We start from the raw sequence: 14,614 nt of genomic DNA on the forward strand, positions 1-14,614 counted from the left end.
AATTGCCCAAAACTTTAAAAACCAAAGTTTTAAAAAGCTATGAAATGGAAAAGGCCTAGAGTGTTAAGAAAAGTTGAACAGTGTTTTATAAATAATTGGAGGTATGATGCAAATTGTCTGAAACAATTTGCTCTTTCGATAGTAACTTCCTTTACTCATCCTCTTTCGGACTATAAAAGCCTTCCATTCTGTACAGCTCTTCAGAGTTCCTCTCTATTTGCTATATGGGATGCTGCTCAAGTCATGAATTGTTAAATAAAGCCAATTAAATCTTCAAATACACTCAGTTGAATTTTATTTTTTAAAAGAACCTATCTGGGTTATTGTAAAGATTAAATAAGTCGATGCTGGTAGAGCACATAGTATTTCCAAATCCATCTTACACGCACCTCTCTAAGCCTTATTAAATTCGTCAATTTTCCCTAATTCTATTATCAACATATACTGGCCATTCATAAAGCCTCAAACCAATTTTAGCAGACCAATAGTGGTAACTTTTATAGCAGATAATGTGTTGTACCAAAGTCTGTTAAGGCTGCAGCTAAACCAAAGCACATAAATAAAAGAACCAATGAAACCTACAAGGAGGTGCGAGGATTCATAGCTGGCTGCTTATGACACAAGCAGAGACTCTCAGAGCCAAAGCCAGAGTCACCCTTGACACTAAACCCACATGAAACTGTTAATGGGCTTTATAAACGGAAAAAACCCACAGCAGCTAAGTCATTCCCTGCATGATACTATAATACGTTCAGCAAGGTGTTACTATGGAAAGAAAGGGCTGAAAGCTCAGCATTTAAAAAAAAAAAAAGAGAAAGAAAGAAAGGATTTAATTATCTGACATATGAGCGATTACAGTGCAATTTCAATTAAAACAGAATTGCAGCTCAATGGACCTATTTGCCTATTCAAATCACAAACAAAACTATCATCAATGGGATCATGAAAAGGAGGTATGAGAACTTAAAGCAAAGCACCTCAGAACTGCAAGGGTTTGCAAAGATTAGTTTTTGAGCTCTAAATATGTACTCTAAATATATAGTTTTCATATTTATTTATATATTTTTATATAATATATAATTTTTATATAATATATTTACATATATTTATATCAATATATTTTGAGCTCTAAATATAAAAATATTAAAAATGCAGAGGCTCCACTGAGGCTAAATAAAAAGGCTGTCGCTTTCTGAAAAGAACAATAGATATAATCACAGAGTTAATAATTCATAAACTAGGAAAGTATTTGTAACTATATGGTAAATGATCAAAAATATAGATAATTTTAGAATGAATGCATTTTATGTTAATACTATTCATAGATTATTTTTTAAACTTGACATTTCCTTAAACATCAATTTTATATTTATTGACATAATCAATTCAGTTTATGTCAAGTACCCATTTTCTTTCCACCAACCTATATGCAGTCTTAAGAAACCAACAGTATGAAAAAGAAACTGTTCCCTAGAAAATAACATGGGAGAAAAGCTAAGGAAGCTTAGGTTTGACAATGACATTTTAGATACAACACCAAAAGCATGATCTATGAAAAAAAATTGAGAAGTTAGACTGCAGTAAATTAAAACTTCTGCTCTGTAAAAGACACTATTAAGAAAATAAAAAGACAAGACAGACTGGGGAAAAAATTCTTTGCAAAGACTGGTATTTAAAATATACAAAGAACTCTCAAAACTCAAAAATAAGAGTGTCGATTATAAAGTGGGCAAAAGATCTGGACATCTCATCAAATAAGATACACAGTTGGCAAATGAGCATATGAAATATGTGTTTGACATCATATGTCATTACGGAATTGTAAATTAAAACAACATACCATCACACGTCTATTAGAATAGCAGAAATTGAAAAACACTGACAACATTGAATGGTAAAGAAAATGTGGAGCAACAGGAACTCTCATTCATTGCTGACGCAAATGCAAAATGATACAGCCACTTTGGAAGATAACTTGCCGGTATCTTCCAAAACTAAACAAACCCTTACCACATGATCCAGCAATTACACTTCTTGGTATTTACCCAAATGAGGTGAAATATATGTCCCCACAAAAAAATTGCACCTGAATGTTTATAGCATGTTTCTTCATAATTGCAAATACTTGGAAGCAACCAACGTGTCCTTCAGTAGGTGACTGGATAAACAAACTGGTCATCATACGATGGAATATTATTCAGCAACAAAGAGAAATGAGTTTTCAAGCCACAAAAAACAATGGAGGCACCTTAAATGCATATTAGGAAGTGAAAGAAAGAAGTCAGTCTGCTTTGGCCACATGCTATTTGATTCCAACTATATGGCATTCCGAAAAAGGCAATATTATGGAGACAGTGGAAAGATCAGTGGTTGCCAGGGGCTATAGGGGAATAAGATACAGTACAGGGAGTATTTAGGCAGTGAAACTACTCTATATAATATTGCCATAGTGGATACATGTCCTATATCTATGGAAGCCCATAAAGCTGTAGAACACAAGAATGAATCCAAATGTAAAATATGGACTTGAGTTAACAATAATATATTACATTGGCTCATCGATTTTAACAAATGTACCAAACTAATGCAAAGTGTTAATAACAGGGGAAGCGGTGTGCTCAAGGTGTCGGGGGATGTTGAAGGGACATATAGAATTCTCTGTACCTCCCACTTAATTTTTCTGTAAACCCAAAACTGCTCTAAAAATAAAGTTTATTCATTAAAAAAAAGCAAGAGAAAAGAAATTGTTCTGAATTTCCTATAGACAGATACTTTGTTGATATAAGAGAATACTGACATATAGAAAAATAAATGTTACCTACTTCTTATCCATGGGTTAACGCTCTTCAGCAAGTTAATAGGATGATGGAAATGAGGGACTAGAAGTAAAAATCCAGGAGGGGAGGCAGGGTACTAGAGGAAATAAGGAAAGCCCTAAAGGAACATGGAAGGGGACAAATGGAATTTTTCCATTTTACCTCATTATTTCCAAATGTGTCAGGATTTCAGAACTGAAATTCTAACTTGATAGCTGACAATAATTACACAGAATGAGTTGACAATATTTTAATCCATTTTTTTCTCTCTTTGTGCCACAGGTCCATTTTATAACAACCTGTCATCATTAACTGCCCATTGCTCACCTGGAACCAATAGGGGAAATTGACAGCCGTCTTAGCATTCAAAAGGAAATTTATACCTCACCCTGCCATGCCTGGGCTCTGTCAAAAGTTTCATAACCCCTGGTTCTTATGATTAAAAATGATCCTATAGTTTGAATTCCCATAGCTTCAACTAAACAGAGCCTTTTCCATTGTTAATTCAAAGTGTCATTCGTTAGATAAAAGTAGCTATGTTGTATTCATTGCACTCTACATGAGAATAATACTTTGAAGGTATGCTTTCTAGAAACTATTAGGTTCATTACATATTGGGGTTTCAAACTACAGGTTAAATTCTACTTTTTATCCTGAAAATATATTATCTGACAAAGCAACCCAAGGAACATTTTTTAAAATCTTTTTCTTAAAATGCTTTGGCATCTAAAATCTTGAATATCAATTCCTAGTATTCATTTTCACTAAATTTTGCAAATGTGTATCATATATGCAAGGAGTTGTGCCAAAACATTTTTCAGGTCTATAGGTCACTCAATTATTCAGCACACAAGTTGTAAGGATTTTATCGTGCCAAGGACAACTCTCGTGCTAGGCATTGGGGATACAATACGGAGTACGATACAGTACCTGGCCGCAAGGTGTCACAGACTAGGAAGAGGGGAGTAACATAAAATCATCCTAGTGATTCCATACCTTGTGATAGAAATCCTTAGATGAGAACCAAGTGTGTTTAGGACCCAGAGGAGCTGTGTTTCTCCCAGGACAGGACATACTTCCAAGAAGTTATTCCCCAAGTAAAGAAAATGAAGTAGTTTGACAAGAGAGATAAAGAGTTTTTCAGACAAGGGGACATCTCTAAGTCTTAGACATCCTTAGACTCTAAGAAACCAAGACATGACGAGAAGCAAAAGTTTAGGACGTAGAAAGATAGGTAGGTCCTGAGTAAAAGAGGGTGAGGCCAAGGGCAGAGGTCTTTTTGATTTTGTTTTGTTTTGTTTGTTTTTTAGCTATGGAGCTAAGAAGTTGAAGGGTTTCCAACACAAGAGGAAGGTTTCAGACTCACATTAACCAAGAAGGCCTTACTGTTCCCCTTTGCTTGACTCAGTTTTTAGATAGGTTTCTTCCTGACTAGAGGCCCAATATCCCGTTTCTTAAGAGTATTTCTTTTAGAAGACTTTCAATTGTAAATGCTTTCTCTGTCCCCTTTGAGATGCATATCTTTTCAGCCTGTTGCCAGTTTTACCACCAGGGAATGTTTTTCTCGGTGAGCTGGGAACCACCCCTTTGAAATATAATCACTCATGGAAGATAGTGCCCCTATCTTCAGGTCTCTAGGACTGGACAGGAGCCTAATTAATTGTTGCTGATAAGTGACAATTAGCAAACACAGATAGCCTAATCAATGACATTGACTAACCACCCCCACAATGTCCTCCACTATTTTCCTTCTCAATCACTCCAGTGCTTAAACATTCTCCCGCCTGTTGTTACAGCAGAGGTGAGTTCACTTCCTCCTTCTTATGGCAGTAGTCTTGAATAAAGCCTTCCTCACCTGTTTAATTTCCAGTGCAGTTTTTCTTTGACAACAATTTAGAAAAATCATTGGCAGAGAAGTGGAAGACAAATGACTGGCAGACAAGGTGAGAGGCAAGAAGGAGAGTTAGGGAGCTATAGGAGAGGATGAGATGAGCAATGGTGAGGTCTGGAATAAAGAAGTGGCAGTGAAGATAAGAAAGGAGAAACAGATCAGAGAGATATTAAAGTCAAAGAATCAACTCCATGATGAATTCGACGGCGAGAAGGAATTGTTTACAGTGGCCACAGCAGTTATAGCCTTTTTCTAACTTGCCTGATAGCACAGTGAACGAGGCCTGCTGAGCTAGAGAGACTGCAGGAAATCAAAGAAGGCAGGAGAGATTAAGATTGTGAAAGAGAGAGAAAGAGAGAGGGTGGGGGGAGGGAGGGAGAAGGGTGGATTATGAATATAAAAGAAAGTTGCCCTCATAATGATGAATGACAAAGACCACTGATAAATGTCTCAAAAACATCTGATAACACCTAAAATATCTGAAAGGTGTCTCTGCGTTAGAATGTTAGAATGTTGTTCTGGACAGCATTGGGGAAAGACTTCTCAAGTCTGGAGAACCAAGAGTAGAGGGAGGAAGGAGGAGAAAAGGGGATGCCATGACTTCCCAGACATCCATCAAAAGCCTAGACTACAACACCTCAGGAAAAGGAATTAGTGACAGATCCTTTTCTTTCTCTCCTTTCCATCATCAGCATACAGGATGATAAACAGAAAAGCAGAAGTGAGAGAAAAATCCAGAAAAAAAAAAGATGTTAAAGCAGTCTTCTGAACAAAGATAAAAGGAGTCAGATGGAAAATGCAATCCAATCATGGCTAACATGTTCAAAATAGCATGAGTTTTCTTTCGTCCTATTGCTGATGAATTAGGTTCCTATTTTACCAGTGATAAACCAGAGGGAAAGTATGCAAAAGGCCCAAGATTCTCTTCTAATAAATAACAAAAACCAAAGGTCCAGATCAAACAGTTCTATGAAATATCATCATCTTCCAACTTCATATGAAAGTTTATGGACAATGATGTAAATTTCTATTTTTGATGGAAGGTTTCCATTTCAACGAAGATCCCTAATGTCACATGCAATAAAATTCCAGTACAAGAAAATGACATAAAATTCCTTGGAGTTCATTCCCAGTGTTAAACGTGAAAGTAGCTTTTGACTGTGAGATTCTAGAATACACTTGACAATGGGTATTGGAAAACAATGTAATTGTTTTCCATTTATCGGGAAGGTAATATTTGCAAAAATTCCCTAGATACAGGGCAGAACCACCACTGATAATTTACTGCCAGTGCTCTAGTATTTGGGAGGGAGATAACAAATACTTATCTGTGACATTGGAATCTTGGCTACACGGCCTGGCCAGCCAAATAAATGAGAAAGTCAAATGAAATATTACGCATCCAAAAGCAAAGATTCATAACTGTACCCAAAGCTTAACTATTCAGAATGATGCTTAGTGTCTCTCACCATTTGATGGTTCAAATCTCTTTCACAATTTAAAAATCATACTGTCCATTACATTGTGTGGTGATGGGCAAGGTCACCAAGAGTGAGATGCTGGGGACACATTAGTCACGCAGCTCTGAATTTCTGAGTTGATTGGATACATGTTGAGAATTAATGACAGAAAGGCTTCCTAAAATCTGCTGAAGGGGCCTAAGTCTCTTTCTGGAAGCAAAAAAAGTAAACTAATTATGCACAGACAGCTGCCATGTAGAGATGTGGAATTGGGCAGTTTTAAGCAAATACATCCCAGCATCTGCCAACCTAGGGGACTCAAATTCTGCTTATCAGTGACTCCAGAAGAGTGGCAGTGATCAGTGATTCAGGAAACCTACAAAGTCATATGAAAGAGTGGTTTTCACCAATATGCATGATGGAAGACCTATTGCTTTTACCCGTGAAACTAGCACATCAAATTGTGATTCTGAGTCAATCTGGAAAGAGGTTATTTTCAGACTAGCACATATTTCTGTCCTTGGTTCTATTCAGTTCAATATCTTTACTGATAAATTGAGAGAGTATATAAAAATGTCCATCTTGTGGAGGATGAAACACTGCTGTTATCTCTGACAATGGTGTTAGGCTAGAAATAGCCCGAAATTTAAACTGTCTTGCATTTAGGTTTCCAATGTTAATTACTCACATTCCACATGGAGACTCTTTGGCTTGACCATAGTTCATGCCAAAAAGAACTTTTAAGAAAAGGTCAGCATTAACATTTTAGGTTTTATTTTACTTAGCTAATTCTGACACATCTCAAGAAATTAATTAAGTTATATTCCAATTCGCTGAAATTGGAATAGTAGGAAGGTTAGGCCAAAAGATACACAGAGAGAAATTTGGAGGCTAGTGATCGTACGAGCCTAATCCCCAGAATCTAGAACTATGCTTGGTACATAGTAGGTGTTCCATAAATAGCTGTTAATGAAGAAGTGAATAAATGAACGCAAGGATTTTCACGTGTGGGTGGTTCCTTCCTGGCTTAGTTAAAATATCAGGTGCTGAGTTACGTAGACAAGCCAGTGTTTTCGGAACTGAAGTGCCCCCCACCCAGGTCCATGGTGGCACTGAGGCCTTCATTCCCTCAGCTGCCAGAAGTGTTGGCCTTGCTGGCCTCACAGCTTCCGTCTCCAGGAAGGAAGCTGCCTCACTCAAGGTTTGCTCCTTCCCAGGGGGCAGACACTCCTGGATCCCATACTCCTTGCCTCAACTGGGCAACTCTAAATGGCCATCCAAGATCCAAATGTCCCTGGGGAGTCTTCTGTTGCAACTGCGTTGCAGCTGAACTTTTTCCTGTACCCGGTCTACTTTCCTCTCTCTTCATAGCTGTTGTTCCCTCTTGGAGAATCCCCAATAAACCTCCTACACATACAACCCAGAGGCCATCTGTTTCTCCCAAACTCTGCTACTCCTGCCACCTCCCTCAATTTCTCTCACCTCTCACTTAGAGTATCATATTGGCCTGATATCTGGTGACCCTGTTTCCACCTTTGCAACTCGACTATCAATTCTCCTCTCAGCAGCTAGAATTATTCAGAATAAATGCAGACATGTACTATACATCTTTTCAAATAATTCCAGTACCTTCTCATTACGGTCTGCATAAAATCCAGGCTCTCTCTGTGGCCTACGAACTCCCTCCATGAGCTGGCCTTTTCCTACAGCTTCAAAATCATTCCCAACCCCGCTCCACCCAACCAACCAGGTTTTAGCCACATGAACTTCCTTGTTGGTTAACCATTCCAAGGATGCTTGTGTCACAGAGCCTCAGCACTTACTGTCCCCTCTGTCTGGGGACACTCTTCCCCAGAAATCCACGTGCACTCTCCTTCTTTACTCTTAGGTCTCTATTTACATGTCATCTCTTCGGAAAGCCCCTCCCTGACCACCTTCCCCAAACTAGAATCCTTCGTCAGTTTTGTGCTTTATTTTCTCTATAGCACTTTACTGCTATGTTATCTTCTTCGTTTGTCTGTCTCTCCCATTGGAATATAAGCTCCATGACAGTGGGCATTTTGTTGTACTCCCATCCCTTGAAATAGTACCAGAAATACGGTAAGTGGTCAATGAACACTTGTTGAGTTTGTGAATAATTTATTTGGGGTGGTAGGAGGTCCCAAAACAGAAACGTGGCCAAGAAGCCAAAGGATGCTAAATTAAGGCAAAGTCAGTTTAAACACAAAACAGCATTTGAAATGGGACTGTGAAAGATTTTAAAACAAATGTACTATTAAAGGTATTTTATAGAAGAAAATGAGAACTATTTGGAGGAAACAGAGAGCACAGTGATTAGGTAAGTACTCAGAATGCCAGGCCTTTGGACAGTTTCCTTAAGTTTTCTGTGTCTCAGTTGCTCTCTATGTAAAATGGGGATACCAATGTTATCTATCACACAGAGATGTTGGGAGAATGATAATGTATAGAAAGGCTAAGACATTTCCTAGCTCACAGTAATAGCACAATACATTAACTATTATTGTTGTTATTTATTATTACATTTTTAATTAAAAAATAAATATAAGATACAGACAAAAGATAGAGAATAACAGTAAACAAACTAAGCACAAACTCAGGTAAATGTTAACTAGTGAAAATAAGAATCAACATAAATACACTCACTCACAAAGGGATGGACAGAACCCTTCGGAGGACAGACTGACATCATTTCACTCAGATTTCAAAATGGAAGGCCAAACTCCAGCAAACGAGGTCTAATCTCTACTGAATAGCACGGTTGTCAACTTGTTAAATGAGGAGGAAAGATTCAATTTTAGATGAAGCCATAGATAGAAAAAAATCAGTGTTTCTAGCAAAGTCATGAAGCAAAATGCACTTACACAATTTTCCAATGCTTGCATTCATTATAATGAATGATGCTGGAATTTTAAAAACTTTACTAAGGAAGCACTTCGGGAGGAAAAATTTTAAATTCTATGTAAATTTCTATTTACATAGGGTTAAGGATTTATTCCAGTATAGTATGTTCTGAGGAAATAGCACGTGTCACAACTGCAGTTAGCAGAGAAGGCAACTAAAGCCTGAAAAGGATACATGCATTACCCAAGGTCATACAACTAATTAGAGGTTAGATTAGCTTTTCTTATCCTTACTTATATATTCCATTTAAGTGATGTTTGCTAGAAAAATAGGTACATAGTGTTCCCATAACCCTAGCGTTGTCATCATCACAAGAGTAATAAGCTCCAGCAAATCTGGGGCTATTACTGTATTGGGATTTCTGGGTTTTTTCTCATCACTGTTTGCTCAAACACTCAATAACTATGTACTGAATAAATGAGATCGTAATGTTAGATTCCCAGTTGCATCTTTCAATACCTAGCATCTAGCATGGTATCTAACATAGAATTGACACAAATATATAGTTTTTGGAAGCATGGATGCATCAATGAGTGAAGGCTCCACACTTTTTGCATATTTATTAAATTGAGGTCAAATATGGAAATTGGAAACAATGCAAAAATCCAGTGATCTGCCTCCCCTCCGTGTGAAGATGGGTTGGACTTAGTGACTCACTCACAAAGAACAGCATAGGGAAAGGGGGAAAAATAGTAACGTGACAGTGGAGAAACCTAGCAAACACAACCTTAATCAAGTGACCAGGCTGCCATCACCAGGATGTCATGTGGGTATCAGATAACCCCCCAGGTAAGATGGGACGAGAAGGGTACATCACCTCTGCAGTATTCTTTCCAGGAACCCATAACTCCAGTCTAATTAAGAGTAAAACAACAGATAAAGCCAGATCAGGGCATATTCTACAGAATAGCTGGCCAATATTCATCAAGACCATCAAGGTCATGAAAAAGAAAAAAATAATAATAATAAAAAGGAAAGATTGTGAAGCTGTCACAAACCAGAGAAGACTTGGGAAACATGCCAACCCAATGCAAAGGGATGTCCTAGATTGGATCCTAGAATAGAAAGTCCAGAGTTTGGTTAATAGCAAGAAAGAAATATCAGTTTCATTGATAAAGGTACCATGGTATAAAATGTTTAACAATGGGGAAAGCTAGGGGAGCGTATCCAGGGACTCCCACTAGTACCTTTGAAACTTGTCTGTAAATCTAAAATTATTCCAAAATAAAAAGATTTTCTTTAAAAAAAAAATTCAGTGATGGACACCAGAGGACGCAATTATGAGACTGCATTAAAACTTAAGAAATGGAATTGGCTGATATTTGGTCAGATCACCAAATACAGCCATTCAGTGTTTACATGTGTCAGAGGTTTCATACCTTGCCATCATAGCAATCCCTTATACTAATAGACACAACAAAAATAAATGGAATGATTGTTTATATTTTCTCCCCATGGAATCGTTCCATGATATTTATCAGTGTTTTCCATTCTATTTTTGAATGTGAGGAAGCACCTTGAAGGGAGAGCTATGTGTAGAAGAGGTCAGCTCCTCTCAGCCTGACTTCCGGCCCTGAAACTGAGGGGTGGTGTGACAGTAGCATTTCTCTGGCAAATGCAACCACCACAATCATGGCAACCACTTTCGGAGAATATGCTTATGTGCCTGACTTCGCTCCAGGGGTTTCATATACAAGGTTAGATTTAACCCTCAGGACTCTATGAGGCTGCAATTATATTGTCATTTTAGAGATGAGAGATTTGGTCACCAGGGAAATGAATTACTTTGTCAAGGTTGCAACTGAGATTCAGAACCAATCATTTCTGACTCTTCTAAGTCAGTAAACAAAAGACAGGGAAATTCCATTAAGGCAATCCTAATATCATTAGTCTTTACCAGAGAATAACAGACTGAGATATTATATGTTATACGTTATATAGGTATGTAGTATAAATATCCAGGTAATATCCATTACACTGAGCTAATGTACGTAAAAGGGTTGCTGAATGCTGTATTGGTTATACAACAAATGTTAGTCCCCTTTTATCTTTATAGGCTCCATCAGTTTTTAATTTGTTTCAACTGGTTTTTGCTTCTTGTTTTAAGCCCTAGACTTGTATGAACTAACATAGCAATTCAGAAATCCTGGGTAAGCTAATGCTAGAAGTAAACTTTAGCTTACATGGGATAGACTTAAGTCATGGCCAGTATCAAATTATTCTAGATATAAAAATCTATGCCATGTATCAGTGAAACTATTTTCAAGTTAGAAATATAACAAGATTTTCAAAACTGATTATCCTTTGCCTAGACTATATTGGGAAAGGGAAAAATTCCCAACCTCAACCCCTTACCATTCTTCAGTTCTTACAGCTGGACTAATAATAAAATAATACAATTAACACGAGGCTAAATTAAGAGGAGAAAAATCAAGTTAATGTGTGTGCATGGGTAGTTGTAATATCATGCACAGATCATAAAATGAGGCTCAAAGAAATGATTGAATCAGATATCTATTTATACTTTTTAGACAAAGAAACAAATTTGTGAAAGAATTGACAGGATAAAAAAAAATAAGTTAGTGTCATTAAAAAGGAATCTAAGCAAGGTCTGGGTATTCATTATTGAGGAATCCAAACAAAGTTTGGGCTTGGGTAGTAAATTCATAAAGAAGCAATGAGGTTTGTTTATACAGACTCTTTGGCTCTGGGTTCTTCAATTCTAATGACAAGGGAATTCTCTGCCTCCAAATGCACGGAGGGTAACTCTCACCTGGGACTTTTATCTCCTGTTTTGAGGGGTACAGAGAGCTCAGTATTCTTCTTCCTCTGGTAGTTTCTTAAGTAACTTTAATTCAAAATAATCAATATCCTTTGTGCGATCATCTGGGGCAGCCCATCTTGGGCTTCAACAACTGTATGCTTACATGCTTTATTATGTGCTCATTTATATACTTTATTCAGATTAGAAGAGTGAGTTTCTGCTGTCATTATTATTAATTTACTTTAAGAATTTTTTTTAAACAAGGTCACTTTCTCTTCATTTCCTACCTCTTCAGTTGAATAGACTTTCCTCCCTTAGACATCGTAACCATTATCTTGAGGGTTAATAATTCATAAATCCAGTGACTAAGACTCTAATTCCTTTTAATACGTCTGAAATTCACCCGCAGGGGCTGAGGGGGGGACTGGCAAAGACTAACCCTTTCTGTATTATTATTTTAGGGGGAATGCCCACCAGGTGACCTAGGGCTAAATGAAAGGGAGATGCAAAGTATGTAAAATAGCACAGTCATCTTTTTCTACGCTAAAATAAGCAGGGCAATTAAAAGAGCTGTCATCCTGTAATTACCATGTAGTCCTGCCTTACAGACAGAAGCAAGATTTTGTTAGACAACAAACATTCGATTTGTAATCTCATATGAATAATGACCCAGCCCCATGAGCAAGATTGTATTAAACAGTGATGGCAACCAGCCCGTGCTGCCTAGATGAATCACGTGTATATTACTGAGAAACGGAACTAATTTTTAAAACCCAGCAATGCGGTACTGCTCCAGTTTGCATTTTGAATGTTCACAATAAATAAATGACAGAAGAAAATTCACTCTTTTTGTTCTTCTGAGATGCCGGTCAGAGTGCATGCCTAGAATTCCTTTTATCTAGATGAACCCATCTAGATGCATTTCATTTAATTTGTGCTTCTGAAATCACATATCTGTTTTTTGGCATGTATATCATGTATGGACTTGAATTGATTTTTTGCTTTTAGACTCAATGTGAGCTCTGCCAGTTTTCCTATGAATCTGTGCTCAGCTACATGTTGGAGCTCAGTGAAAGAATGGGGGTGAGTAAGAAACAAATAATAACCCAAAGGGCAAACTTTCCTGAGCAATTATAGGTTAGAAACATCATCACTATTGTACATATATATACACAATAGAATACTTCTCTGCCATACAAAAAGATGAAATAGTGCCATTTGTGACAACATGGATGGATCTTGAGATTATTACGCTAAGTGAAATAAGTTAGATAGAAAAAGTAGAGAACCGTATGACTTCACTGTTATGTGGGATATAAAACTGAAAGCAGCAAAGGAATAAGACAAACAAAGAAACAAAAACTCATAGACACAGACAATAGTTTAGTGGTTACCAGAGGGTAAGCGGGGAGGAGGGTGGTAGATGAGGGTAAACAGGATCAAATATATGGTGATGGAAGGAGAACTGACTCTGGGTGGTGGGCACACAATGTGATATACAGATAATGTATTACAGAATTGTACACTTGAAACCTACATAAGTTTACTAAAATTGTCACACCAATCAACTGTAGTAAAAAAAGAAACATAATCACCATATATTAAAAGTAGAATGACTGTGTTGGCCACCTTTACTTCTAATTAATACACTGTTTTCTTCAAACCTAAATCTTAAGAAACATGTAACTCCTTGGTTCCCTCTTTGAGTGTTTCTTATTTCTTTTGGGTCTCAAAGACACTGCTGAGTTTGTTGGATTTATATTTATACCAAGTCTTCTCCCCCAATTTGATATGGGAAGTTTCTTCACATATCAGTTTTATCACATAGGATGTGATAAGAAAAACACCGGCCAGAAAATGTCATCTTCTTGTAAAAACTCAAAACACAACTACCTCTGGCAATGGTGGACAGATAACGCACAGAAAAGATAGAACAGATCATTGAAATCTACAGATAAGCCTCAAATCCCACTTTAGCCAAAAATTCGAAATGCTTCTCCACTCCCAATTGACATGCTTCAGAATTGATGATAGGCTAAAAATATTACTAACATGAAATCCATTCTCTTTTTTTCGTTTTCAAATATTGTTTAAACTATTTGTTCAGAAGTTTGAAATGAGAAATGACATAAAATACTTTTGTTTATAATTAGTAATCTCTAAAAGTCAGGTTCATGTACATCGTAGCTACACCTTCCATTGCAAACATATCTGTCCATCACGTTATGGGGTAAATTAGATTTAGTGCTATTCTGTGACTTATTATCTCATTTACATTAGAAAATAGTATCTGTCATTTATGGAAGGGAGAAGAGCAGAGGTTTTCTGCTTTTTGCTGCTCTTCCACCTCAAACTTTGCTACCAAAAGAAGTAAGAGTGAAGGACAAAGTGACTAGGCTAGGGAGAAACTAAAGGGTATTGATGTTGAAGGAAAAGAACCAAGAGGTTGAGGAAACTGAAGCAGTGGAGGGAGCTGAGGAAGAAGTAATTTCATGCAGAATTCCCTGGTAGGTTCAGTGACGGGACTACCGTGAAAATCTATCTTTGCTCACTGCCGCCTCCGTATCTGAAGTTTCCTGCACACACCCCTGGTGGTGTCCCTGGATTTCAGGATTTCCACCCACTCAACCCCACTCCACATTGTAGGTACGGGAATCAGAGCTTGGAAGTCATTATCCCAAGGAACACCACCCCCTACTCCATTCCTGCCAGTTTTATCTATTTGCGTCTTCTACAATTCCAAGGCAGGCCCACACTTGGA

At 37.4% G+C, this 14,614-nt stretch overlaps 1 protein-coding gene across 13 annotated transcripts in view; it reads right to left on the minus strand.

The window, feature by feature from the left end:
* Nucleotides 1–14,614, minus strand: part of DGKI (diacylglycerol kinase iota) — a 377,107-nt gene that overhangs the window by 93,999 nt on the left and 268,494 nt on the right. The gene's annotated exons all lie outside the window — the stretch shown is intronic.

This window comes from Rhinolophus hipposideros (assembly GCF_964194185.1).
Source record: "Rhinolophus hipposideros genome assembly, chromosome: 25".
Taxonomy (NCBI): domain Eukaryota; kingdom Metazoa; phylum Chordata; class Mammalia; order Chiroptera; family Rhinolophidae; genus Rhinolophus; species Rhinolophus hipposideros.